This window comes from Bufo bufo, chromosome 6 (assembly GCF_905171765.1).
Source record: "Bufo bufo chromosome 6, aBufBuf1.1, whole genome shotgun sequence".
Taxonomy (NCBI): Eukaryota; Metazoa; Chordata; class Amphibia; order Anura; family Bufonidae; genus Bufo; species Bufo bufo.
This window is the reverse complement of record NC_053394.1, coordinates 277,728,526-277,756,102: the sequence shown is the minus strand read 5'-3', so window position 1 is coordinate 277,756,102 and position 27,577 is coordinate 277,728,526. Positions and strand designations below refer to the sequence as shown.

The following is a 27,577-nucleotide window of genomic DNA, read 5'->3' as shown; positions in this document are numbered from 1 at the left end:
CACAGTGTGACCTTTGACAACTGTATCCCAAAGGGTCTTCTTAATATAGGATGCATAGGCTACACAAATCCCTTTGTAATTTGTCATGTTGTCACTTTCATGTACTCAGGATAGACATGATGTGACAAAAGTTTCACTTGTCTGAATCATTTTTGCTGTGGGCGAGAAGCTTGGCTCTCACATTGCTAAATGCATAGACAGCCTTCTAACACTACTCCTCATTCTGCCTCCATTGTAAGTAAGTGACAGTGGTCACAAGTCACCTTGAAAAGGAAACTGGTGGCTCATACAGGGTCCAATGACTACCTACCTGACTTTCAAATATCAGGTTTGGACATTAAAAACATAATACTCATTCTGTCAAAAGTTGCAATAATCACCCCATCATCTGATCCAACATAGAGCACGGGGGGGATGTGGAGCTGAAATCCAAGGTCAGCACAGAACAGCCCGCAGGGGACTCGTAAGTGAAATAACGTCATTCTGACCAAGCAATCTTCACACATTGATAGTGTTATTACACACTTAAAATAATATATAGCATTTATAACACCTGACGTATACACCGTCCAATGTGAGGAATTTAATTAACTGAATCTTACACCAAACAACAAGAAATGTTAGATAAAATATGTTTTTAATAGTAACAGTTTTGCAGACAAGAACTCATTTCCTACATGTTCTACATAAAGCCTTTTTCATTTCACTTTGGTGATGAAATTACAAACAGTACAATTTCTTTATATATTATTGATATTCAGAAGGTTGGACTGGTCTACCATAGTATCAGAAGATCCTACTAGGCTCCAATATCATAATGAGCCCCAGAAGTTGAGCAGAAGACAACTCCACTTGGAGAAGATTTTGGAGTCGATCAGGTACTACTAGCGTCTATTTCTTATGGGATACTTGAGAAATACCTATAAGACCTTAAAGGGGTTGTCTCACTTTAGCAAATAACATTTATTATGTAGAGGAAGTTAATACAAGCCAATTATTCATGTATTGATATTATCCATATTGCTTCCTTTGCTGGCTGGTTTCGTTTTTCCATCGCATTATACTCTGCTCATTTCCATTGTTATGACCACCCTGCAATCCATCAGTGGCCATACTTGCACACTATAGGAAAAATCACTGGCCTATGTGAGCTCCCATGGTTCCGGCCACCAGAGAAGCCAGCGCCTTTTTCTATAGTGTTCAAGCACGACCACCACTGATGGATTGCAGGGTGGTAGTAACCATGGAAATGAGCAGTGTATAATGTGATGACAAAATGAATATAGCCAGCAAAGGAAGCAATATGGACAGTAACAATACTACAATAGTAAATGCCCTGTATTAACTTTCTCTACATGATAAATGCCATCTGCTGAAGTGAGACAACCCCTGGGTTACTCATGATAAATCCTTTGTGTACAATAACAAAGATCACTTAGGGGCCACACCTCAGTTTAACTAGTGTCTTTCTAATTATTAGAAAGTCCATTATCTCCAGTATGCCAGAGCATAGTAACTGTCAGGTGGGATGGAGATCCAAGCTCGTGTGGCTGAAAAAATGAATGGGACAAACTAACCTCTATTTGTGCAACCCGCTATATGTACAGCGCAATGATATCACCAGTTCAAATGAGCCATAGCGATTAGCAGCAGATGGTAGCCATTGTATACAGCTGACATCCTGATTAATACATTTGCTTATAACCTGCTAGATGCAGCAGTCAATAGCGACATCTAATGGGTTTGTCACAGAGCTTGACACTTGCCTTGACCCCCTACAATGTAAACATAGGGTGTCAGTAGGTTGTTATGTTTGTATACCTGTAAGGCCCTGCCAGTGTTATGCTGACAGCCTAAATACACTGCAATAAGAAATACTGCAATGTATTAAATCGCTGATCAGATATGTTCACCACCCCCCAAAGGAGACTTAAAACATTTTAAAAAATCAATAAAAGAAGTATAAACAAAAATAAACAAAAAAAATCCTCAATTTCCCATTCAAATCATTAATTATTATGTAAAAAATAAGAAAGCATAATTGACATTGTTATCTATGCCTCCAGTTGAACTTCGCAATATTTAAGAAGCAAAATAATAAGGGAATTGGTGGGAGTTTTATTCCCCCCGAAAGAGTTAAAATTTAGTGAATAAGTTATATGCACCCAAAAACGTTATAAGTTTGAGGCCAATTATTGGCCGGATTTGTGGGAGGAGCCCCGCACATTTAAACCCCTCTGGTTCCCCCACTCACTCGTCGGGACGATTGATTCACATGGAGCTTCGTTCAGGCTTCCGGCTTCCGATCCGTGACATCATTCGGCTGCTGCTGTTCGGCCTCGGCTGCCTTCGGTATCGATCGGCCGTTTGCGTTCCTCTTCTTGCGGAGGGAGATTCGTTTCAGGGCTTGTGAGTATGCCTTTGAGCTCTGTCGTTTGCAGTTTCCATGCAATGCTTCGTTTTGTTCAGGCTGCACGGCCCTGCCTACCCTTGATGAAGATCACCTGCAAAAAAAAAAAAGTGTGTTTGAATGTTGGTTGCACTTGCTGTCTTGCAAGGGGTATTGCGCCTCCCATGGTTGGTGCATGTCGGTGCCCTTGTTCGTGGATGGCGGTCATGTTACAGGTGCAGGTATGGGGGTTCCTGGGTGGCTGCACATGTGCAGGTTTCGCTGGTCGTGTCAAGGGGATTGGGTGTCGGTATGTGGGTCGTTTTGGACTGTTGGTATGTGTCTGAGTGTGGAAGTCCGAGGTTGCGGGGATGCTTGTGCGTTCACATTGACGTTTTCATTTATCGCAGGTCTGAGTGTGCGTGTGAATCCGCTGTTTTCCAGAGGAATTTGTGCTGCATATTCGTTTTCAGGTGCTTGGAACTCTGTTGAGGGTATCCTTGTATTTTTTCGGTTCATTACGTTCACACGTCGCAGTGCGTTACACCTCTCTACTTCACATACACTAGGTCATAGGTATTGGTGCTGCGGGGGATGAGCAGTGGTTTTCCATTAAGCACGTGGTTAGCAGCCGCATTGCATACACATACTGTAGTCTCTACCCTGACTGGGGTAGGGGGAAGTCTGAGTGTTGTTAGGTTGATTGGTCACCATTGTCCTCGAGTTCCCCGCTCATACGTCATACGTCACACGTTGTCTTGCCACTCTCCGCATTACTGGCTGTTGGACGGACTTTGTTCTGCTCCTAGCCATTTACCCGCAGCGTCTCAAGTGCCGCCACGTGCATACGGTGTAATTTTATGGGTACCTTATTGTACGTTTGCCCCCTCTTACACACGTAGCCTTGCACACCGAGACCTCAGTGTGACATGCCTGTTCGTTCCAGGCCTCAGTCACGTCTCGGTTAGTTAGCCTACACCCATCATGGGCCTCATTCTGCCCCACGTCTGTGTTGCCATTACATTGTTCAAGGTCTTTGTGTTGTCTGGTTTGTTGGGTGTTTGGTGGTGATCCAGAGCATGTTGGATTTTCCGCTTGTTACATTCTTCACTTCTCTCATTCACATTCACAGGATGGGAATGTCTCGGGCTTCGGATTTAGATGAGTTGGTCTCCGTTCCGCCTTTCCCTACCAGGGACTCTGAACATGGCAGTACTCCGTCCCTATGAGCATGGACCATCCCCCGTCTGACGGCTGAATTACAGCTTCGCAGGATTTCGTTTTCGCCGACAGCCCGCAAAGCTGAACTGTTTCGATTATTGTTTCCCACCCCAGCTGCGGATGGTGCTGCGGCCTCCGGAGTCGAACTGGTCTCTCTGCAAACTGTGGCCACTTCCCTTACGCAAATCCATACAGTGTTGAATTCCCTTAACTCCTCTCTCCAGGATTTGCAACAGTGCATGGAGTCCGTGGAGGTGGCAACCTCCGGCCCCCCGGCAGCGGCTGTCCTGGTGGTTCCCGCAGCCCCCCAGTGCTCTCAGGTATCTCTGCTTCAGCTCCCTCTATTACTCCGGCTCACTTTGTGCCCCCTAGCATCAGGAAGGACATCTTGGAGGGGAAGGATGTGAACCTCGCTTCCTTGCTGTTGGCATCGCAGGACATGACCGAGAACAAGGCCTTTGCCTGCGGGGACGTTTTGGTGATCCTTAAAGCAAAGGATCCCCATCTCAACCGTAAGCTGTCCCTGCCCGAGTTCATGTTGGCGTTCAGCGTGTACAGAGACGTGGTTGGTTCGGTGGCGCCCAACAGGAGGGAGGAGTTGGACTTGTATCTGTACCGGGTAGTGGAGTTGGGTCACAGGTATGGTGGCTGGGCATTTTACGACTACCACAGGTCTTTTTCCGCTAAGGCAGTGGCCACCCTGACTCAGTTCCAAGTTGTCAGCAACTGGGGTGGTGTGGACATGGAGCTGTTCTGCCGTCATTTTGCAGGTTTGAGGGTGCCGGCTTGTGCCATCTGCCAGTCCTCCTCCCATGCCACCATTTGGTGTCCCTCCGCCGATATTCCGTCCGTACCGGGTTCTTCCAGATCGGCTGCAGCTCTGGTCACAGACCTTGGGTTCTGGCATACCATGGGTAATTTGTGTTTTTGTTTCATGCATTGTTACTTTGTTAATTGAGTATGATTTATTGCTTACACACAGCATTCCTGCTCTGCCCTTGATTGTGTTACTATTTGGTAATCCGCATTTATTGGATTGCCATCTATGTTACCATTGGGGGGTAGGTGTGCTGTGTGTGACCACATTGACTTTTTTATATTATTGTATGTAGCATACACATGGTTATAGGTTACTTTGGGTGAACTTACAGCTCTCACATTAGTATGCAGCTTTATACCCAATGTCTGTGACCCCCTTTTCCCTGTTAGTCCGGTATATGTGAGGGAGGTTGATTTTGGTCCCACCACATGGGGCGCACCACCACCCCCTTTACTTTGTGCCTTTATGTTATATTTATTGTCATTTAATGTGTCTTTAATAAACTACATATATTTTATATGTGTGCTCTCTTATTCTATATGGGGTTATTGTTTTTTTTTGTTGGTTGGCTCAGTATATCATACTAGACCCCAGTGTATCTATATACCCAATTTGAGTTTTTTTCTTATAGGTTGGTCTAACCGGCTGCAGCCTCTCTCCCGAGTCCTAAGCAGGCGGTGCAGCTGGATAAATTGGGTAGGCCCATTCATTTTTTGGGCAAGGCCCAGATATGCAGCAACTTCAATCATACCGCCTGTAATTTTGGGCAATGCCGCCTCCTGCATATCTGTGCTTTTGGGCCCACCCCAAATCGGCTTGTACCTTGCGGCAGGGGGATTCAGCGTGACTAAGCAGGGTCGACGTGGGGTTCCTGAGTCACTGTCTGGTAGGTCATCCGTCCTCGTCTTTCCATGACTTCCTGGTCCAGGGATTCACCCTGGGGTTCCACATGGGGTTCATTGCCTTGCCCACCTCCTCTTTTGAGTGCAGGAATCTGCTGTCGTCCTCCCTGGATCTGGACGTCATTGACGGATTGCTGGCTCAGGAGCTGGTTTTCTTATTGGCCCCTTTGTTGCCCCTCCCTTTCCGAACTTGGAGTGAGAGCCCTGTTGGACTGGTTAGAGTTTATATTTCCAATAAACCCCGCTTAATTTATGATTTGTCTGTGCCTCATTCATCCAGTGTGCCTAGTCTGAATTCGCTGATCCCGTCGGAGGAGTTTTCGCTTAAATATTCCTCTGTGGATCAAGCGATTAAGTCAATCATCCGGGCAGGCAGGGGCGCCTGGTTGTCCAAAGCGGACATTTCCGATGCTTTTAAGCTTCTCCTGATAAGGCCTTCTCTTTGGCAGTGGCACGGTGTCAAGTGGAGAGATGGGTATTACTTTGCCACGAAGCTTACTTTCGGTTCTAAGAGTAGCCCGTGGCTGTTTGACAGGTTCGCCCGGGCCTTGAATTGGATTCTCACCAATGCGGTGGACTGCCAGTCGGTAATCCACTACCTGGATGACTTTCTTCTGGTTGAGAATCTGGCTTGGCCCCCAGTGGATCTGCTGTCACTGCTGGCCGTTTTCGCCAAATTGAATGTCCCCTTTGCGGCCCATAAGATGGAGGGTCCGGATACTGCTGTCATGTTTTTGGGTGTGCGGTTGGACATGCTGCGCATGCAGGCCAGTTTACCCCAGGATAAATTGGACAGGATCAGGCTCGCCAGCCGCGCCATGTTCCGGGCCGGCTCTGGAGCTGCAGTCTTTGCTTGGCATGCTTAATTTTGCCATGCGTATTATACCGCAGGGCAGCTCCTTTATCTCCAGGTTGCTTGCGCTGCTGACTTCGGTTCTTGATGCGGAGTCCTTGGTTCACCTGGACCCATGCGCACGAGCGGACCTGGTGATGTGGGAGGAGTTTCTCAGTCGGTGGAACGGTGTGTCCATGTTTATGCCGCAGGCTTAGGCGGATTCGCCTCGTGTGGTTACCGATGCCGCAACCTCGAGGGGCTACACGGCCATTTTTAGGCCCCCACTGGCTAGCAGAATCCTGGTCGGAAGAGGTTTTGGAGATTCCAGAATTTGCGAGGACCTCTTCCCTTTTTGAAATTTACCCTATCGTGGCTGCAGCCGCAGTTTGGGGACACTTGTGGTAGGGTGAAGCAGTAACGTTTCTCACTGATAATCAGGCAACCTCCGATATCGTCACTAAAGGCAGATCCAAGTCCCTAGTCATTATGTCCTTTCTGAGGAGGCTGGTATGGTTGTCTCTGCAGCATAGTTTCAATATAGTTTCAATATAGCCTGTTCGTTTATCCCCGGGAGCGAAAACACTGCTGCTGATGTCACTATTTAATTTCCCCCTTTTTTTCCGACAGCCACTCTGGTGCACCTTTCTTTCTACTCATTCTGGACTGACCTCTCACTGGGCCACCGCCCAGAAGTCGTTATCTGAGAACACAAGGAGGGCTTACACCTCAGCCTGGCACAGGTTCCTTGAATTTCAGGAGAGGTACCCGAGACTAGATTCGGGCAACATCAAATACATACTGTCATTTGTATCATATTGCCACACCAACCTGGCTCTTTTACATAGTACCATCAAGCTGTATTTAGCGGGGGTGCAACATCACATGTCACTCCAGGACCCCAACAGACCATCTCTCTTTTCAGTGCATCCGGTTAAGGCCATACTCAGGGGAATCCAGAAGCTGCAGTCAGGGCCTAGACTCATTTCCGGGATCTTGATTGTGGGCTGTCGTGGGCACCTTTCCATGTACTGCCCAGCCTGGTTTTGAAGGCGGCTATCTACTTAGCCTTCTACGGGTTTCTAAGTCCCGGAGAGTTCACGGTTACCAGGCTGCAGGGCCACGTTCTTGCCAGGAGACAGCTGGTACATCACCCCACCTTATTTTCACTATGTTTGGAGCATTCGAAGACACTGCAACCTGGCCAAAGCGTGGAGGTCAAGTACTTCCCTTCATAGAATGCCTCGTGTCCAGTCAGAGTTCTGGACCAGCTGGTAGCTGCTCTCGGTCATTCCTCTCCAGACAGTCCCCTGTTGCCTTTCTGAGGAGGTCCACTCAGTTCCGCACACTTCATTAAACATGTCCACATCCTTCTAGCCAACAGGGGTCTCAACCCAGAGCAATATTCTGGGCATTCCTTCAGGATAGGGGCTGCTTCTGTGGCATCCAGGCATGGTGTTGCAGTGCACGTCATTAAGCAGTTGGGAAGGTGGAGTTCATGCTAGGTATTTGCCTGATCAACAGCTGGAAATGGCACAGGCATTCTCCAAGCTTCTGCTGTAGTTGCTACTTAAATAAATGTATCCCCTTTCCTACTGAGTGTTTTTTGCCCCCATATTGCATACTGACCATAGTGACCGTGGCACACCTCAGGTCAAGGTTAGGTAGGGTCATCATCTGCATGTTACAGGTACACCTCAGGTCCCCTTATTGCATACTGACCATAGTGACCGTGGCACACCTCAGGTCAAGGTTAGGTAGGGTCATCATCTGCATGTTACAGGTATGAATCAGGTTAGGTAGGGTCATCATCTGCATGTTACAGGTACAAATTAGTGGGGCTCAGCCTTCAAGTTTGAGGCCAATTATTGGCCGGATTTGTGGGAGGAGCCCCCACTCACCGTTGGGACGATTGAGTCACCCCCACCCTCCTGTACCCCTTTCAGCAATATTACTTTGAGTATGTCCCCTTATTGCATACTGACCATAGTGACCGTGGCACACCTCAGGTCAAGTTTAGGTAGGGTCATCATCTGCATGTTACAGGTATGAATCAGTGGGGCTCAGACAACAAATGTTGTTTAAAATGCTAATCATCCCACACAATAAAACATGCCCTTGTACAGCTACATCGATGGAAAAACTAAAAGTTTTGGCTTTCAGAATGCAACAATGAAAACAATGTACAGTAGAAATTACCACAGCCATAGGCTATTTTCACACTTGCGACAGTGTGATCCGGCAAGCAGTTCCGTCGTCGGAACTGCCTGCCGGATCCGCTGATCTGGATGTGACTGAAAGCATTTGTGAGACACATCCAGATGCATTGCGAGAACGGACCCGGACGTTGTGTGTCTTTTTTCACATTTTTACGGATTTTTAGGACGGATCCGGCATTCCGGTATTTTGAATAATACATTCCTATGGGGAAAAATGCCGGATCCGACATTCAGGCGAGTCTTTTTCGCTGGAGCATGCTACGGTTTTCTCTTTTGCCTGATCAGTCAAAATGACTGAACTGAAGACATCCTGATGCATCCTGAACTAATTACTCTCCATTCATGCTCAGATAGCTCAGTCTGCTGTGAGGTGGTACCGATGTAAGTATAGTAGTCGGCTGTAATGCTGAAAGCTTGGAGTCTATAGAACCAATAGTCTGAAATTATAGATCACTCTGGTGTGTATATGTTTTGTGTGTGTCTGTAATTTATGTGAGGAGTGAGTTGAGCACAGACGGTAAAACCACAGACAAAGGGAGGGGACAGTAACCTCCTGGTTTGGAAGGGGGCGCTGTAGCGCCGAGGTGTGTGGCAAAGTAAACTTCGGCTGACCTGGCAGGGAGATGCGTGGAGCCGTATGACCCTTAGATCCTTGAGATAAGGGAAGACTGCGGAGATATTCTCCACCTGACCTGACCCCAGGAAGACGCGGTGGAGCCCGCCTGACCCCTGGAGCAGGGAAAGACGTGCGGGGAGTCCCAGCTGACTAGTCAGACGTGATAGTCAGATTTGAGCCAACCAGAGGGGAGGATGAATCCTTTGTGTGCGGAGGAAAGGGTTAAAGGTGCTGATCACTCCTCTGTTTTGTGTGTGTGTCAGTCTGAAATACTGTTGTTTTGAGATGGGTCAGTCCCATTCACATGAAGAAGGAAAATTGAAAGTTAAAATGTGACAAAGAATGTTAGAGAAAGTGTGGCCCTGGACAGCAGGTCGCCCGCCTGGCAACAGGGATGAACATCTGTAAGAAACTGTGAAGTTAGAGCTTACAGACTGTGGGCATCAGAACTCCTGTGTTGTTGAAGGGGGGGTTCTAATAAGTGAGGAAACAGAGCAGTGTCAGGATGTTAATTGATGACATTAGCAAGAAAGAAAGTGCCCCAGTGTCTGCAATCAGAAAGGCGCTTGTGTTAAATGTTCAGAAATGAACTGGTTAAGTTTTGATGGTCAGTTAATGGAAGTGTTGTAGTGTGAACTACAGTCAGGTCCATAAATATTGGGACATCAACACAATTCTAAGATTTTTGGCTCTATACACCACCACAATGGATTTGAAATGAAACAAACAAGATGTGCTTTAACTGCAGACTGTCAGCTTTAATTTGAGGGTATTTACATCCAAATTAGGTGAACGGTGTAGGAATGACAACAGTTTGCATATGTGCCTTCCACTTGGTAAGGGACCAAAAGTAATGGGACAATTGACTTGTCAGCTGTTCCATGGCCCGGTGTGTGTTATTCCCTCTTTATCCCAATTACAATGAGCAGATAAAAGGTCCAGAGTTCATTTCAAGTGCGCTATTTGCATTTGGAATCTGTTTCTGACAACTCTCAAGATGAGATCCAAAGAGCTGTCACTATCAGTGAAGCAAGCCATTATTAGGCTGAAAAATCAAAACAAACCCATCAGAGAGATAGCAAAAACATTAGGCGTGGCCAAAACAACTGTTTGGAACATTCTAAAAAAGAATGTGAGCTCAGCAACACCAAAAGACCCGGAAGACCACGGAAAACAACTGTGGTGGATGACCGAAGAATTCTTTCCCTGGTGAAGAAAACACCCTTCACAACATTTGGCCAGATCAAGAACACTCTCCAGGAGGTAGGTGTATGTGTGTCAAAGTCAACAATCAAGAGAAGACTTCACCAGAGTGAATACAGAGGGTTCACCACAAGATGTAAACCATTGGTGAGCCTCAAAAACAGGAAGGCCAGATTATAGTTTGCCAAACGACATCTAAAAAAAGCCTTCACAGTTCTGGAATAACATCCTATGGACAGATGAGACCAAGATCAACTTTTACCAGAGTGATGGGAAGAGAAGAGTATGGAGAAGGAAAGGAACTGCTCATGATCCTAAGCATACCACCTTATCAGTGAAGCATGGTGCTGGTTGTGTCAATGCGTGGGCATGTATGGCTGCCAATAGTATTTATTGATGATGTGACTGCTGACAAAAGCACCAGGATGAATTCTGAAGTGTTTCGGGCAATATTATCTGCTCATATTCAGCCAAATTCTTCAGAACTCATTGGACGGCGCTTCACAGTGCAGATGGACAATGACCCAAAGCATACTGCAAAAGCAACCAAAGAGTTTTTTAAGGGAAAGAAGTGGAATGTTATGCAATGGCCAAGTCAATCACCTTACCTGAATCCGATTGAGCATGCATTTCACTTGCTAAAGACAAAACTGAAGGGAAAATGCTCCAAGAACAAGCAGTAACTGAAGACAGTTGAAGTAGAGGCCTGGCAGAGCATCACCAGGGAGGAATCCCAGCGTCTGGTGATGTCTATACGTTCCAGACTTGAGGCTGTAATTGACTGCAAAGGATTTGCAACCAAGTATTAAAAAGTGAAAGTTTGATTTATGATTATTATTCTGTCCCATTACTTTTGGTCCCTTACCAATTGGGAGACACATATGCAAACTGTTGTAATTCCTACACTGTTCACCTGATTTGGATGTAAATACCCTCAAATTAAAGCTGACAGTCTGCAGTTAAAGCACATCTTGTTCGTTTCATTTCAAATCCATTGTGGTGGTGGTGTATAGAGCCAAAAATCTTAGAATTGTGTCGATGTCCCAATATTTATGGACCTGACTGTATAGCGATTCACTTTCCCCTGCCTTCACACAGAAACATTCCTGAGATAAGAGGAGCAGGGAAAGGGGGGAGGGAATCATGGGGGCAGGGAATCATGCAGAGTAAGTGATGTGTAATATATTATACAAGACAAAGAATTGTTCAATAATCTTCTTTCTTCTTTCTTCTTTCCCAAGCAGTGTACTGTGGGAATTCAGCTTTTAACAAAATGACTGTATGATTATAACATGTATATTGTCTTACAGCGACAGACCATCAGCAATTCTGGGTGTGGTGTGGCTATCTGTTTCCAGGAAAGTTGTGTTTGTCTGTGCTGCAAGTTTTGGGATGAAACAAAGTAACTATGTGGCTGGGTTGGAAGACATAAATGATTCAGTGGAATGTGAATGGGTGGGGCTTTGAGTTGTAGTTGAGGCGAATGTGTGAAGACTGATGGATGTGTTTAGCAGAGCTGTGAATGCAATTCATATTTTATGTATGAGGGCGAGATTATGAGCTGTTTGTAAAAATGAGTACATGAAAACATGAAAAAAATGAATGCGTATGGAGTACGGTATTTGTTTTTTAAATAATATGCGCATTGAGGATTTTATTTTATTTTCCTTAGAAGATTTGGGGTTTTTTATTGGTGCAAACAGTTTTGATTCAGCTGTACATTTTTTAAATTGAAGTCAATGAAAAGTTTCTTATGGGCCCTTTGTGTGTTCATGTCTGTATTGTCAGATCTGTTTGTTTCAATGTTTGAAGTTACGTGTTACATGTTAAACATCAGAGCTCTGTTCTAATGGACAGCTGGCACATTACTGACGGACAAAAGGAGGACCACAGCGTCCGACTGAAAGGGGTGGACTTAGATGACTCAGAGCGGAGGGAAGAGGATAGGGGTGGATGTTACAGACAACGACAGCCCTTGTGACCATCCCCTAGTTATAAGACACTCGCATGGAACATGAGAAGTCCTGTTTTGTTTTCCAGTCTATTAATTCTGCGATAGGAAAAGTTGGATACTTCTGTAAGCCAAAATGCAGAGTAACATCAAGCAGCATTGGGTGGTTCAGTGGTGCCAACCATAGGTAGTGTTCCTTTGGCATTGCTTTAGCCCTGATGTCAAACGCCTCATTGAAGTGAGGAAAAAGTAAGTCTGCCACCCTATGATGGGCCTGCAGAGTCTGTGGGACCCAGATCCCAGAAGAGAGAGTGTTGTGCTGTGTTTGGTACTCCTCGTCCACACCACACGAGAGGATTGTATTCTATGTTGACCATGCCCGGATCACTGTCCGTCCCCACAGACACCCATGTTTTGTTTTGTTTTTGTCATAGGGAGAACATAAAGACAGAAAAGGGGGAGTAAGATCAAGATTAGGAAACAGGAAATCCAGTATCGGCTCTACTTTTAAACATTTTTAGCAGATTCAGTCTGGCACAATGATATCCCTCACTCTGGGTGATAAAGAAGTAGCCCTGTTTTTGATTGATACTGGAGCAGCCAAGACAGTTGTGCACAGCAAACATGGCCTCCCCTGATTTACTCCCCAAGGACACCAGTCTTTGGGTAGAAGTGGATGGGAAAGTAGTACGCTCCCTTTTCAACAGAAACCATCCATATTAGATTTGCCCCTAACCAAGATGCGCTTGCCCGTTTGCTGGTCAGTGGTAATGCCCCTTGTTGCCTCCTAGGTGCAGATTTGCTTGCAAAAGTACATGCTGGTATCTCACATCAGGAGGACGGCACTGTGAAGCTTACAGGTGCCCTCAACGACCAGGAACTTTGTTTGTTTGCCATTAGTGATAAAATTCCCTGGTCCATGTTTGTATCAGTACTCCCAGAAGCTGAGAAAAGCAAAACCACTCACCATTGGATGGTACATGACCTACATGCAGTTAATGAAGTCACAGTTTCTAACACCCACATCGTGCCCAATACACACACCTTGTTGGCTCAGGTTCCCATTACCGCCACTCACTCCACTGTGATTGATTTGTCCTTCAGTCCCTACCGCCTCACAGATGAGGTGGTAGATGCTTTTTATGCCTAGAACTGGCAATTTTGTGTTCCCCCACACTGGGCCTATCAGATTATTACATTTAGAATGTATTGTTATGAAGTGAGTGGCCATACCTCAGCTGTCCTCACCCAACTGCATGGCCAGCAATAACGGCCCATAGCATATTATTCAGTCAGACTTGATCCCATGGCCAGAGGTGCCCCTTTCTGCATCAGAGCTGTAGTAGTTGTACTAGCTATGCTTGATGAAAGCTCTGAGATAGTTCAGAACCACAAAGTGATGGTGATATTACATCTATCCTGATGAACGTACAATCCAAATGATTGTTTTGTTGCCCGTTATTTGAGAATGCAGTGTTCCATTTTGTTGCCTGACAATGTTGCTCTCCAAAGGTGTAATACTTTGGACCCAGCCACCCTGTTGCCTCTGGATCAAGGGGGGAGGGAAAAGTTAGGGCACCGCACTTTAAACTTTTCTTCCAGATTCAAAGGAAGAGGCTCCTGACTGTTTGCAGATGATGTCACAAGAGGTAGTGGGATTTGGTAAATCAGCCATTAGGTAATCTAGATCATGTGCTCTTTGTGGATGGATCGAGGTATGGCCAGGATGGCAGGTAGTACACAGGTTGGGCAGTGGTGATTAAACGTGAACTACCACACATGTCTGCTCAAGAAGTGGAGCTAAAAGACTCTGAAGATGGCTTGCAGATATGCAGATGGAAAAACAGCCAACATTTACACTGATTCCAAGTGTGCTTTTGGGATAGCCCATGACTATGGGCCCATATGGAAAGCCAGAGACTCCTTGATCGCTTCAGGTAAACCCATCGAAAATGGGGAAGCAGTGAGGTCTCTGATGGAAGCCCTCTTGTCACTAACATGAGAGGTGATGATAGCAACGAAAGGCCAGTATAAACAGATGCAGAGGAGGCAAAGGGGAAAGCCACGGCGGATCAGGCGGCAAAAATGGCTGCCAAATTACCTAAGCAGACGCCTGTCTTAAGTGGCCACAGTTCAGGTCCCTGAAATAACTCCTCCTGTCTCCCGAAAGTTCTTAAAACCTCACAGAACCAGATGGGGAAAGGAGGAAAGGGACTGGTGGATGGAAAAGGGGGGACTACAATAAGAAGGGAAAACTTTGCCTTCCCAGGTCCCTCTACTCCACGATGGCACAGGCAACCCATGGAGTGATGCACCAGACAAAACTGCTATGTGTGATTTAGTACGTAGCATATGGTATGCCCCAGGGTTCAGCACTGTAACAGTCAGACATACTCAAGGATAAATGGTTTGTGCCCAGAACAACGTGGGCAAGGTGGTTAAGGTACCCAAGAAACACGTCTTGCTTTTTGTATCTGTTTCAACGTTTGCAGACTACCTTCAACTACCCAAGGTGGGCATGTATGAGTATGTATTGATATGTGATGACTTGTTTTCAGGATGGCCAAAACCGTACCCAAGAAAGTAAAGAAGATTATGGCCGAAGTTGTGTGCAGGTATGGGGTACTTTAGATCATTGAAAGTGACACAGGTTTTCACTTCACAGGTGAAGTGATGCAGGAGATGATGAAGGTTTTGGGTGTAGGACAGGCCTTACATGCTTCGTACCATCCACAAAGCAGCAGTAGAGTAGGGAAAAGGAACTGAACGGGACACTAAGTTAAAGATTCAAAGCCTTAATAGAGTGCCTGCTGGTAGCCCTCTTTTAGTAAGGTATACGCCTAACTGTGAGACAGGCCTTTGTCCCTATAAGGTCCTTTCTGGGTCAGCCCCTAGGATAGGATTTTATTTCCCACAGCAGCTTCAGATGCAACATGGTTGTCTGACAGATTATGTGATCAGTTTTGTACAAGTATTTGACTAAAGTACATTTTTGAGTTTTTGCTTCACTTCCAGGTTTTGATAAAGTACCAGGAACCCACCCACTTGTCTCTGGAGATTGGGTGGTAGAAAAAGACACGTTAGGAAAGCCCTAAAACCCTGGTTTAATGGTCCATTCTGAGTGTTGTTGACCACATGCACAGTGAAGCTCAAAAAAAAGGATAATTGGATTGATTTCAAGGTGTGTGTGACTGTTGATCATGACTCAAAAGAATATGGGAAAAATTGTATGAAAACATCGATCCAGAAAATCAGAAGCACTGATGACCTCCAGTCCCCCCATATAATGTCAACGCCAGTTAGGGAAAGATCATCTGACTTCCCCGTGCTCAAATCCAGTGTCACGGGAGGCTGTTCGCTAGGTATGGCTTGTCGTGGAAGCTGGTGAAGAGGATGTCGGAACATTGGGACAGATGTTTAGGTTTAGGGAGAGAATGAAATTCAAGGGGGACTGTTAAAGATGTGTGAATTTTATTCTATATTTTTGTATATCTAGGATTGTAATGAGTTAACTTTTTCTTCTCCAAGTGCCCACCCACCCCCTCTTTGTTTCAAGACTGGAGAAGAGAGGGGGGGAAAAGAGCTGAGCTGTGTGAAGTGTCTGATATAGAGTGTGAAGGAGTGCATAAGCCAATTATATGTCTCGATGATATGTATTAAGGCTGGTTACATAGAACCGAAAAAGAAGAAGAGGCCTCCCTACGATACCATAAATGAGGGCAACCAGAACCAATCATATAAACCTAAAAATGTTGCTAGAAAAACAACCATAGAATGCCCAATAAAAATATAAATATTTTATTAAATCATCAATTGATCAAAAATTATTTAAAGACATTTTCACAGAATTACTATGGAGAAAAATCAGCAAAACAACCTGGATACAGTAGTCCCCCCTGTCGGTGCCTCAAAAGCCCGCCAAATAGATGATATACATGTCCATGCAATATGCAGTGAGGTAATTCACAAGCAGCAAATATCAGGTAAATACCTGCTACAAGTGACTGTGATATTCACCTCACTGCACAGCCCAGTAGAGAGTAGTGTGTACTGATAAGGCCCTAAATGGTAGTATTCTAGAGCACATAATCACATACCATCCGTTAAATAATTTCAAATGAATATACCCCTAAACAACAGGTCATGGATAGCAGACTACAAAATAACAAGCTATTACACAGAAGTACCCACTGGGAACGTGAACATACCCATAGACATGATGAAGGGCTGAGACACCGAACACAGGGCAGGCAAGAACCCCGACGCGCGTTTCGCCTCAGCTTCGTCAGGAGGTTAATGAGAGTGTGGCTATGGCTCCCCCTTTATACCCCTCATGTGGCTGCACATATGTAAGTAATTGATATAACTCGGCTGATACCTGTTAACCGAGCGCTTGTGCCCGATGATGCACGCCGTGGACATCATGGAGGCGCCGCATTCATCAGGAGGAGGGGTGGAACGCAAGCATGCGTTCCAGCCCGCCTCCCAAGGAAACACAGCGGCGTCCCCACGTGACCCGGCGCACAGCGCATCCTGGCCAAGCGCTGCATCAGCTCATACAGCAGACATGCCATTGGACTCTGGAAATGTCAAACCCTCTTCAAATATATGGGAAATGGTTTTAGCCCTAAATAGAGTCTACATTGAGTGTATATGGTTCAAAAATGACAGAGGACCGCTGAATATTCAGAACTAATAGCAGAGAAGATAGAAAAGAGGGGTAAAAAAGAGAAGAGCGGGAGGGATCAGGAGGAATGAACAAAAACTCCATACCATATATTATAAAGTTAGATCATGGATACGCATATCCATGATCACATAATTATACAAGGGATCCTTGGTGTCGTACTGTATAATAGTAAATTAATACATCAGCAATAACATGATTCTATGGACAATTAAGTGCCCGGATTCCCAACAAGAAAAACTATAATTCCACAGTACCATGATTTCATACAAGATTACAACAAATTAACATGATAGATGTATACAGGAAGAATACCATGATTCCACACTATTTGAATCCCATGATTTTTAGCAATAAATTTACATATCCATGACACCATGATTACAACAATCTATCACCAACAGAGATTATGTGCATAATTATGTGATACAATATGTATTTCCTCTAAGACGTGATAAATATACATCAATTATGTACATATATATATGTAGAGGAAAACAATAATATTCCAAAAACAAAAGTGATGTTGCTCTCATACCAATATTACCAAAGACAGATTTAAGTAACCCATCCAACAATTCATTCCATAGAGGTGTAGATTTAATCTACACCTCTATGGAATGAATTGTTGGATGGGTTACTTAAATCTGTCTTTGGTAATATTGGTATGAGAGCAACATCACTTTTGTTTTTGGAATATTATTGTTTTCCTCTACATATATATATGTACATAATTGATGTATATTTATCACGTCTTAGAGGAAATACATATTGTATCACATAATTATGCACATAATCTCTGTTGGTGATAGATTGTTGTAATCATGGTGTCATGGATATGTAAATTTATTGCTAAAAATCATGGGATTCAAATAGTGTGGAATCATGGTATTCTTCCTGTATACATCTATCATGTTAATTTGTTGTAATCTTGTATGAAATCATGGTACTGTGGAATTATAGTTTTTCTTGTTGGGAATCCGGGCACTTAATTGTCCATAGAATCATGTTATTGCTGATGTATTAATTTACTATTATACAGTACGACACCAAGGATCCCTTGTATAATTATGTGATCATGGATATGCGTATCCATGATCTAACTTTATAATATATGGTATGGAGTTTTTGTTCATTCCTCCTGATCCCTCCCGCTCTTCTCTTTTTTACCCCTCTTTTCTATCTTCTCTGCTATTAGTTCTGAATATTCAGCGGTCCTCTGTCATTTTTGAACCATATACACTCAATGTAGACTCTATTTAGGGCTAAAACCATTTCCCATATATTTGAAGAGGGTTTGACATTTCCAGAGTCCAATGGCATGTCTGCTGTATGAGCTGATGCAGCGCTTGGCCAGGATGCGCTGTGCGCCGGGTCACGTGGGGACGCCGCTGTGTTTCCTTGGGAGGCGGGCTGGAACGCATGCTTGCGTTCCACCCCTCCTCCTGATGAATGCGGCGCCTCCATGATGTCCACGGCGTGCATCATCGGGCACAAGCGCTCGGTTAACAGGTATCAGCCGAGTTATATCAATTACTTACATATGTGCAGCCACATGAGGGGTATAAAGGGGGAGCCATAGCCACACTCTCATTAACCTCCTGACGAAGCTGAGGCGAAACGCGCGTCGGGGTTCTTGCCTGCCCTGTGTTCGGTGTCTCAGCCCTTCATCATGTCTATGGGTATGTTCACGTTCCCAGTGGGTACTTCTGTGTAATAGCTTGTTATTTTGTAGTCTGCTATCCATGACCTGTTGTTTAGGGGTATATTCATTTGAAATTATTTAACGGATGGTATGTGATTATGTGCTCTAGAATACTACCATTTAGGGCCTTATCAGTACACACTACTCTCTACTGGGCTGTGCAGTGAGGTGAATATCACAGTCACTTGTAGCAGGTATTTACCTGATATTTGCTGCTTGTGAATTACCTCACTGCATATTGCATGGACATGTATATCATCTATTTGGCGGGCTTTTGAGGCACCGACAGGGGGGACTACTGTATCCAGGTTGTTTTGCTGATTTTTCTCCATAGTAATTCTGTGAAAATGTCTTTAAATAATTTTTGATCAATTGATGATTTAATAAAATATTTATATTTTTATTGGGCATTCTATGGTTGTTTTTCTAGCAACATTTTTAGGTTTATATTAAGGCTGGTTACAGCCTGCATTTGTGGGCGGGGCTGCCGGCTATATCTTCTCACGCGACATCACCCTGAGGACGGTCGCTTCATGCAGTCTTTCTCGGTCCGTTCGGTCAGTTCCGGTTCACTGCCACGTCACTTCCGGGTAAGTCTCGGCTCTCCAGGCTTCCTCAGCTGGGGGCAGCGTTCGTCCGACGCCCGGCCGGGCCCGGCCGGTCTTCCTCTCCCCTCCAGCTCCGGGGGGAGCCTCCTCACAACAGGTGTGTTTCTCTTGTCCGCGGCTAGGGTTCGGCAGGACCGGCATCCACGGCACTTCAGGTGGGGCGGACTGTTCCGCTGGGCTCAGCCTGCGCCACAAGTTCCTTAGCCCCTACCATCACTAATTCACGCACGCCTCGTTTCATTTTTTGCAGCCGAACTGACTTGTCTGGTTTAACAGAGCTGAAAATGTTAACCCAAAAAAAATATAAATAAATAAAAGCATGCCCAGCTCTTCTGCCTCTGTATGAATTAGTGTTCTACCAAGCAGGCATGTGCATCGCACCGCATTTTATACTGCACGGCCGCATTGTGCCGCCTCCTATGCACATGTCTGTGACACCTGTCATGCCGCCCTCCTGTGCACTTGTTTATAGTGCAGTGGTGTGATGCCGCCCTCCTGTGCACACATGGTCGGCACCGCTATTTTGCGCCAGCCTTCTGGGCACATTACACGGCTTAGCGGTGTTGTGCCTCCCTCCATGCTCGGGTACCTGGCGCAGCTGTCTCGTGCCGCCCCCCTGTGCACATGCGTATGGCACCGCCGTGTTATACCGCCCTGACGCGTGTGTGGGGGAGGGCGGCATAACCCTTCCCTTCTCAGGTGGAGATGCTGTTTTCCAGTTGTCTTATGTGCCATTTCGGGCTCAGGGCTTTCTTTATGAGCTTGTTGTCTATACCTGGGTGCTGATAAGTTTTTTCCCAACATGAACAGGACTGCGGTATCATCTTATATCCAGACTTCCCGTTCAGCCAGGTAGCTGCTCATGAGGTTCCTGAGTTCTTCAGGTATCTCGCATATGTCATTTTTTCTGTTTCCACGTTGTTGTCTTGCTCTCACACGCCATAGGTAGTCTCCCTGGACCGCCCAGGCTCATGCTGTCTCTGTTTTCCTGGATCGCCCAGGCTCGTTTTTCTCTGTTTCCTGGATCGCCCAGGCTCGTTTTTGTCTCTGTCTGCCTGGATCGCCCAGGCTCGCTTTGTCACTGTCTTCCTGGATCGCCCAGGCTCACATTGTCTCTGTCATCCTGGATCGCCCAGGCTCGCATTGTCTCTGTCATCCTGGATCGCCCAGGCTCGCATTGTCGCTGTCTTCCTGGATCACCCAGGCTTGCTTTGTCGCTGTGTTCCTGGATCACCCAGGCTCAAGTTGCCACTGTCTGCCTGGATCGCCCAGGCTTGCTCTGTCTTCCTGGATCGCCCAGGCTCGTTCTGTCTCTGTCGTCCTGGATCGCCCAGGCTTGCTCTGTCTCTGTCATCCTGGATCTACCAGGCTCGCTCTGTCTCTGTCATCCTGGATTGCCCAGGCTCGCTCAGTCTCTATCGTCCTGGATCGCCCAGGCTCGCTCTGTCCCTGTCATCCTTGTTCGTCCATTCACGTTCCTTCTAGGCCCTCCTGAGCACGTCAGGTCCACCTAGTCAGACGCTTTCTCCAGTTTGTCTCCTGCCTCCAGGGTCAATTTCCTACCTGCTTCACACAGGCATCCGTTCTGGCCGGTGTCCACCTGGATTGCCCAGGTCCTCCCTCTGGCTGTCTTTTTCTAATTCACCCCACGTCGCTCGGGTCACCTTTCAGTCACGGCACATACACGTCCAGGATCGTCACTCGACTCACCCAGGTCCTTTCAGCTGGCCACCAGATGCGTTTTAGTTCCTCTTGTCACCAATTCACCCGCCCCCGCCCTCGGCACATTCCGGCCCTCTTTTCCCAGCACTCCATATTCTCGGCTTGGGTCCTCCCTCTTGTTCATTTTCCTCTCTCATCCTTGCTCCCCGGCCAAGGTCCTCCTTTTTATCTTCTTCCTTCTCTCACCGGCTCTCCTAAAGCGGTGTTTATTCGTGGCTATCTATTTCTTGTGTTCACAGATAATTTTTCCCATACTGTCTCCAGTACCCCCCTGTAGCAAGTTCCAGTTCTGCGCGTTTCGGGTAGGATCACGTTTCCTTCACGCCTCTCTCCTCATTTCATGCCGGTTCTCTGTTTTATTAAAAAATTGATGCCGGATTCTAACAACGCTAGTGTGAAAGTACCCTTAAACAGGTATACACAAGGCATACGCAAGAGCCTCTATTTTATACTTTAATATTGTTCTATCCTGCACTATATAGACAAAGAGAAAAAATCTCTGCGTGCTTCTTTAAGGCAAAGATAGGCCGCATCTTTCAGTGGTTAAAGGATTTGCTAAGCAAAGGTTGGTGTCTGGTTAAATTTCAGATTTCATCCTTTAAGCACTAGGATCCAAATGGTCTCCCTTGGGTCTTTGATTGCCTGGCTTGCTTAATATCCCACACAATTTAAAATTGGAAATGAGATTCAGTAAATCATTTTCCAAAATACAGAATTTGCATAGATCACATCCTCGTTCTTTTTATAACAATTCTATATGTTTCACAGTGATACAGTAGCTACAGTACAAGTATCAATAGGAGTCAAAGCAAATGGCTCCTGATAGCTGCTGTTACAGTAGAGATGGCTACAGGAAACAAATGATCTTTACGTGTTAGAATTTTTACATCCTATTATACTGGAGAAATTAGCTCAAAGGTTCCATTTCCTTTTCCTTTCATGGATTAAGGAAGATTGCCAGGATCCACCTTCCGGACACGCACTCCACTTTATACTATATGTGTTCAAATCACCTTATAATCTTATTTTGGTACCGATAGCGCTATTGCCTGTAATTTATAATCATTTCGTCTTTACTGTCAGGGAAATTATCTCTTCATAAACTAATACTTAAGGTCCCTTTACACAGGATGATATTACAGCAGATTGTCGGGAAGGTAGTGTTCCTTCCCAACAATCTGCTAATCGCTAGCAGAGGAGACCGGTGCATTTACATGCAGCGATCTCCTCCAGGGTATGGGGAGGAATGATCGTTAATGCCATCTCTCCTCCCCCTAAGGACTTGTTTGCCGGCAGGAGATCGTGTTTACACGGCAAGATCTGCTGCCGGTAAATGATAATTTTTGCGTGCGCACAAACGATGCTCGTTCATCGTGTAATCGCCGGTACATTTACACCGCCCAATGTCAAAAAACTATGAATGCTCGATTCTCGACCCATGTAAATGTCCCTTTACTGAACTTGTGCTGGGCCTGTGCCTATACACAACAGCTAGCGCGAACAAACAGAAATAAAGTGTAAAGAATAGGGGAGGGACAGGGTGGCAGCTTCTTCCCCGGATCAACAATATCTCTTTACTGTTACTCACCTCTCCATAGTCCAGTGCTTTTCTCATGTTTCCAATTAATAGCTTCCTGCTCATCCCAGAAATGCCACCACAGGCAGTGTATTTAAAGTGAAATAAGCCCAGATCTTGCCTGAACCTGCTCCCTTGCTTCTATGTTCCTTGCACCTACCATTTGACTACATCTTCCCTGGTACTCTGCCCCCCTTCTGGGTACTGACTCATAGCTTTCCTGAACTACACATTAGTATTGTTGACATGCCCCTGTCTGACATCCTTAGCAGCTCACCCTTGCGGGTGGGTGGCTATTTAACAGGCCATTAGCTGGGAATCTGAGCAGAAAAGCCAATACTTCCATGAGGGGGTTTAAGGTGAAGAATTGGAAGGTTCCTTAGGCCTCATTCACACAATCATATTTATCATATGTGTGCTATCTGTATTTTTTGGGAATAGCACCCTAACCTATTCATTACTATAGGGCCATGCATACATACATATTTTTTGCAGATCCGTGTGAGCGTTCTGAAAATTATTGAATGTGTCCTATTCTGGTCTGCATTGCCGATGAGAATAGCCATTTTTATGAATGGGAGTGAGAAAACGCACACTGATGTATCTTGCAGATCTGTTGTTTGAGGACTATACGGTCACGTGCATGAGGCCTTAGGCCTTATGCACATGACCGTATGTATTTTGCGCTCCACATAAAACGGATCCGAAAAAATACGGATGACGTCCGTGTGCATTCCATATTTTGCGGAACGGAACAGCTGGCCCCTAATAGAACAGTGCTATCCTTGTCCGTAATGCGGACAATAATAGGACATGTTCTATTTTTTTGCAGAAATACGGACATACGGAAACGGAATGCACACTTCCGGTTTTTTTCTGGGCGGACCCATTGAAATGAATGGTTCTGTATACAGTCTGCAAAAAAAAAATACGGAACGAACACGGAAAGAAAATACGTTTGTGTGCATGAGACCTTACACTTCACAAAAGAACAGGTTGTGGCAAAGAAAGTTTAACTAGTTCCACTTCATAGGCTTATCCAAGATGGGCTTCACAATAGACAGACAGGAGTTTTACAAATCCATTACATAGGAAATGCTGAAACAATTGATAAGACTAGGAGGGGAGCGGAACCATGACCATTATGATGTTAAAATTTGCTAAGTAAAATGGACTGCATTAGTAAAATAAGCACATTCTTATTATCTTACTACATTATGCTAAGTATATGATTTTACTGCGGAAAGGATCAAACTGTGTAAGAACCTAAAAATGGAAAGTAGACGCTTTGTAACCTGAATGATTTAGACTCTGCATTTCATTTCCTTCCCAGGATTACATTTTGTTGAACTGCACTAGATATTTATTGTGGTTGAATTGATTTTTTTTAATTGTGCTAATGGAAGTGTAAACCCTTTTTAACAGGACATGATGAGACACCATGATTACAATTAAAACTATCATCATTCAACAAAATTAAATACAAAAAAAAAAATGGCCCACATTTACTATGGTAGCCGCACCTGAAACTGGTGTAATTGGCTCCAAAATTTGGTACATTTCGCTTTAGGTATATTTCCGGAAGAAAGAAAGCCAAAAGAATAATCCATTGCACTTCGGCCGCTAAGGGGTTATTGGGAAAGGGATGTAGCTTAGCAAAAGGTCCACTCCACAGCTTCCTCACGCACATACAACCACATGGCATCCAGAAATGCACTTTGTTTTTGTTTTTTATTGTTGATGGCAGATAAAACAATGGGTTTTGGGGATATCAGTTCCCCTCTTTCGGGTGAAATAACATGCAGAAGGGGAACTGATATCCTTGAAATGTGTTGTTTTATCTGTCATCAACAATAAAGAACAAAGCACATTTCTGGATGCTGTGTGGTCATCTTTGCGCTGGGAAGCTGTAGACCTTTTTTATGTCACCTTTATTAGTGTCAAGGGAAGTGGGCGTTTTCCATTTGGAAGTCTTCTACAGCGGCAGCATTTGAATCCACATCATATCCTTCCTTGATTTTTCCTAGTGTTGTGTCTAATGTAGCACAACCACATAAGGTGAGCCCCCATTTGGAGGTGTCTTGTATATGGTAAAACTTGAATGTACTCACCTTATAGTGCGCCTTTCCTAGTTACATCCTCAGCTAATCTGTTTTATCAAGACATGAGGCACAGGTTAAAGAGTTACTGTACTTCCACACAAATTAATTTCATTTAATAGAGAATGGTGTACCTAGCAAATTTCTAAATCCCTTCATTTAAAAAATATGCCCGCATCCACCTGAAAAAAGCTGTAAAGTCATGGCCACTAGGGGTCTCACCTAAGTTGCAGTTCACTGCCTGTTGTCAGACAAGATCCGCCCCTGGTAACAGAGATGTAGAAGACAGCCAAGAGGAAGTGTGTGCAGACCTGCTGCAATGCTGTGTCTGATGAAAGAACTTCTTCTGAACATCACAGGAGCCTCCTGTCTTTCTGTAAGTGTGATGTATCCCAGTGAGCGCTTTCATTATGGAAGTGCTCATTAGAATGCAGGAGGCACAGGGAGTGATGAGTATAGCGCTGCCTGTACTCACTGCTCCCTTGTCTTCCTCCGGGTGCCAAGCTGCACATGGCCTGACTGCATACAGCATCAGAACTTAGTGTGCACACCATGATTTGACACTGTTAGGTCACAGTGCAGCATGGGCCTAGAGAAGACCAGGAAGTGATGAGTGACAGTGGAGCAGGAGAGGCAAGTCAATTTATTTTAATTTCCGATGGGGGTCTGATCTGAGCTCTGATGGGGGTCTGATCTAAGCTCAGATGGGGGTCTGATCTGAGGTCTGAAATGGGGGTCTGATATAAAGTCCAATATGGGGGTCTGATCTGAGGTCTTATATGGGGATCCGATCTAAGGTCTAATATGGGGATCTGATCTAAGGTATGATATGGGGGTCTGATGAAATCTGATGAAGATTGGGGGTCTATTCTGATATCTCATAAAACATATTATTTTTCTTATTTTCTGTCTAAAAAACCTAGGTGTGTCTTATCATCAGGTGCATTTTATAAAGCAAAAAATATGGTAGATTTATTAGTAACACAATAGAAGGAATTTATCATTCCCCCCATGCCAGTTTTCTGGTAGAAATAGTCACAAACACTGTGGTTGCAACTTTTTTAACACCACTTGCACCAAAATTTTGGTGCATGTGGCGTTTCTCCCCCATCGTCACAACTTTCCTCAGAAGCAGGAGTGGTGAGGACAGGAAGGGGGCAGGGCCAGCAACCCTGGCATATATATATATATATATATATATATATATATATATATATTCTTTTATACCACTTTTCTGGTGCAAAAGAAAACTGACACCTACGCCAGCTAGGGGTTTGCATAGATTTCCGTCTAGGAGCACTGACACTTTGTCATAAATTAGGCACAGCCTCCGGCAACACACTGGGATATCATAGACTGGCGTAAAACACTGGTCTTTGATAAATTCCCCCCAATGTCTTCCCCAAACCTCCCGTTTATATTATAGATACCATGCACTTTCCTGTTCCAGTAGTTTTTACTGCTTGTCAGTTTTGTCACAATTGTTTTCATCGTGAAGTTACATAGCCTCTTTCTTGTGTTAAGGGGCATAGCTGTATGAAGTGCAGAGACACACCAGAGCCACTGTTTCTGAAGGGCCACATGAGAATACACCATGATTATAAATGGTACATGGTAGGTGGGAGTCCTATTACATGATGAGAGTGCTGTACGTTTACCTACCTATGTTTCCTGGAACCTGAGTGAGACAGGTTTGTGTAGCGTAATGCAGCAAGCCTCTGAGGAGCCAGTGCAGAGGATAGGAGTGGTAGTGGCCCTGATGAGCTGTTGTGTCACAGTGTACTCCCTAAGGCAATTGCTCCCTGGGGATCGGTGCAGTGGAAAGGTGGTTTGAGGAAATATGCCAGAAGGAAAAGTATAAAAGTCTCTCATATACATTGTAGTATATGCAGTATATGGACAAATTTCTATGCCCAAAAATATAGTGGCTGACAAAGTGGCAGTTAATGGTACCTCTGATATGTCATATGGCTGAGGACTCTTTCTTGAACCCCTGGCTAATAGCTGTGTGCTGGCACTTGTAGCTCTGGGGGTCCACTGTGTAATGCAGCCTTTTAGAGTTTTTTTCATTGGATGTGATCTAGGTGATGGGTGTCTGAGCTGTAGTCCCTCATGTGCAGCAGGGTCTTTAAAGCTGTGGCTTGCTGGTCACTGTGCTGGCTATACAACACTCTAGCTTTCAGGTATCTGTATCTTTGGTGTTCTTGCAGTCTGTCTGGACTTACAGTATTTCTAACCTATTAATAGGAAAAAGTTCCATCCAGATTTTTCTCTGATTTTTAGCTCAAAATTGGAATCGATCCGGTAAGAGAAAAATAGTAAAAGGCTATCCTACTGTTGCTTCCCTAAAGGACTTGATTGGTAGAAATAACGAATGTTTAATGTGTTAGAAGAAAAGAAAATGTTAAAAAACATCACAAAAATGTTAAAGAAAAGATGCCACGAAATTGTGTAAGTTGAAATGTATTCACCCGTTTTGGCTCAAAATATTGATTAATTAATCAATATGAAAAAAAAAATGAAAAAAATTGCATGGGTGATTGCAGCCTGAAACAAATAGACAAATGGATAGATTGTGCTTAAATAAAAAATGCATGACTTTTTGTCTGTCCTGCAATGGACGAAATTCTTCATGGACAGGAAAAGATTACTTGTGTTGTGCAAACAGCATTATACTTCATTTTTCAGCGTTTAATTAATTTCAAAATTAAAAGAATGAAATGTGTGCTGATGTCCGATTCATGAAGTAAAAGCTGCACTAAAGTTTATAAAACAGCAAATAAAAGACATCTGAAATTGCGAAATACTAGTAAATGGCAAAGTAAGAAAAAAAAACAGGATTGCTTAAGGGCTTGTTCACACGACCGTATTGCTTTTTCAGTGTTTTGCGGGCCGTTTTTAATGGATCTGTTTTTCAGTTTTCTGTTTCAGTAGTGTTTCCGGTTCCATTCTGTTTTTCCGTTCTGTTTTTCCGTATGGCATATACAGTATACAGTAATCACATAGAAACAATTGGGCTGCGCATAA

The 27,577-nt window shown here is 44.7% G+C and overlaps 1 long non-coding RNA gene across 1 annotated transcript; it reads left to right on the top strand.

Moving 5' to 3' along the window:
* Positions 1-15,184: 15,184 nt before the first annotated feature.
* LOC121004717 lies at positions 15,185-26,245 on the top strand. Its single transcript, XR_005779819.1, has 3 exons — positions 15,185-15,334; positions 24,847-24,853; positions 26,234-26,245. It is a non-coding gene; the product is annotated as an uncharacterized LOC121004717 (long non-coding RNA).
* The last annotated feature ends 1,332 nt before the right edge of the window (positions 26,246-27,577 follow it).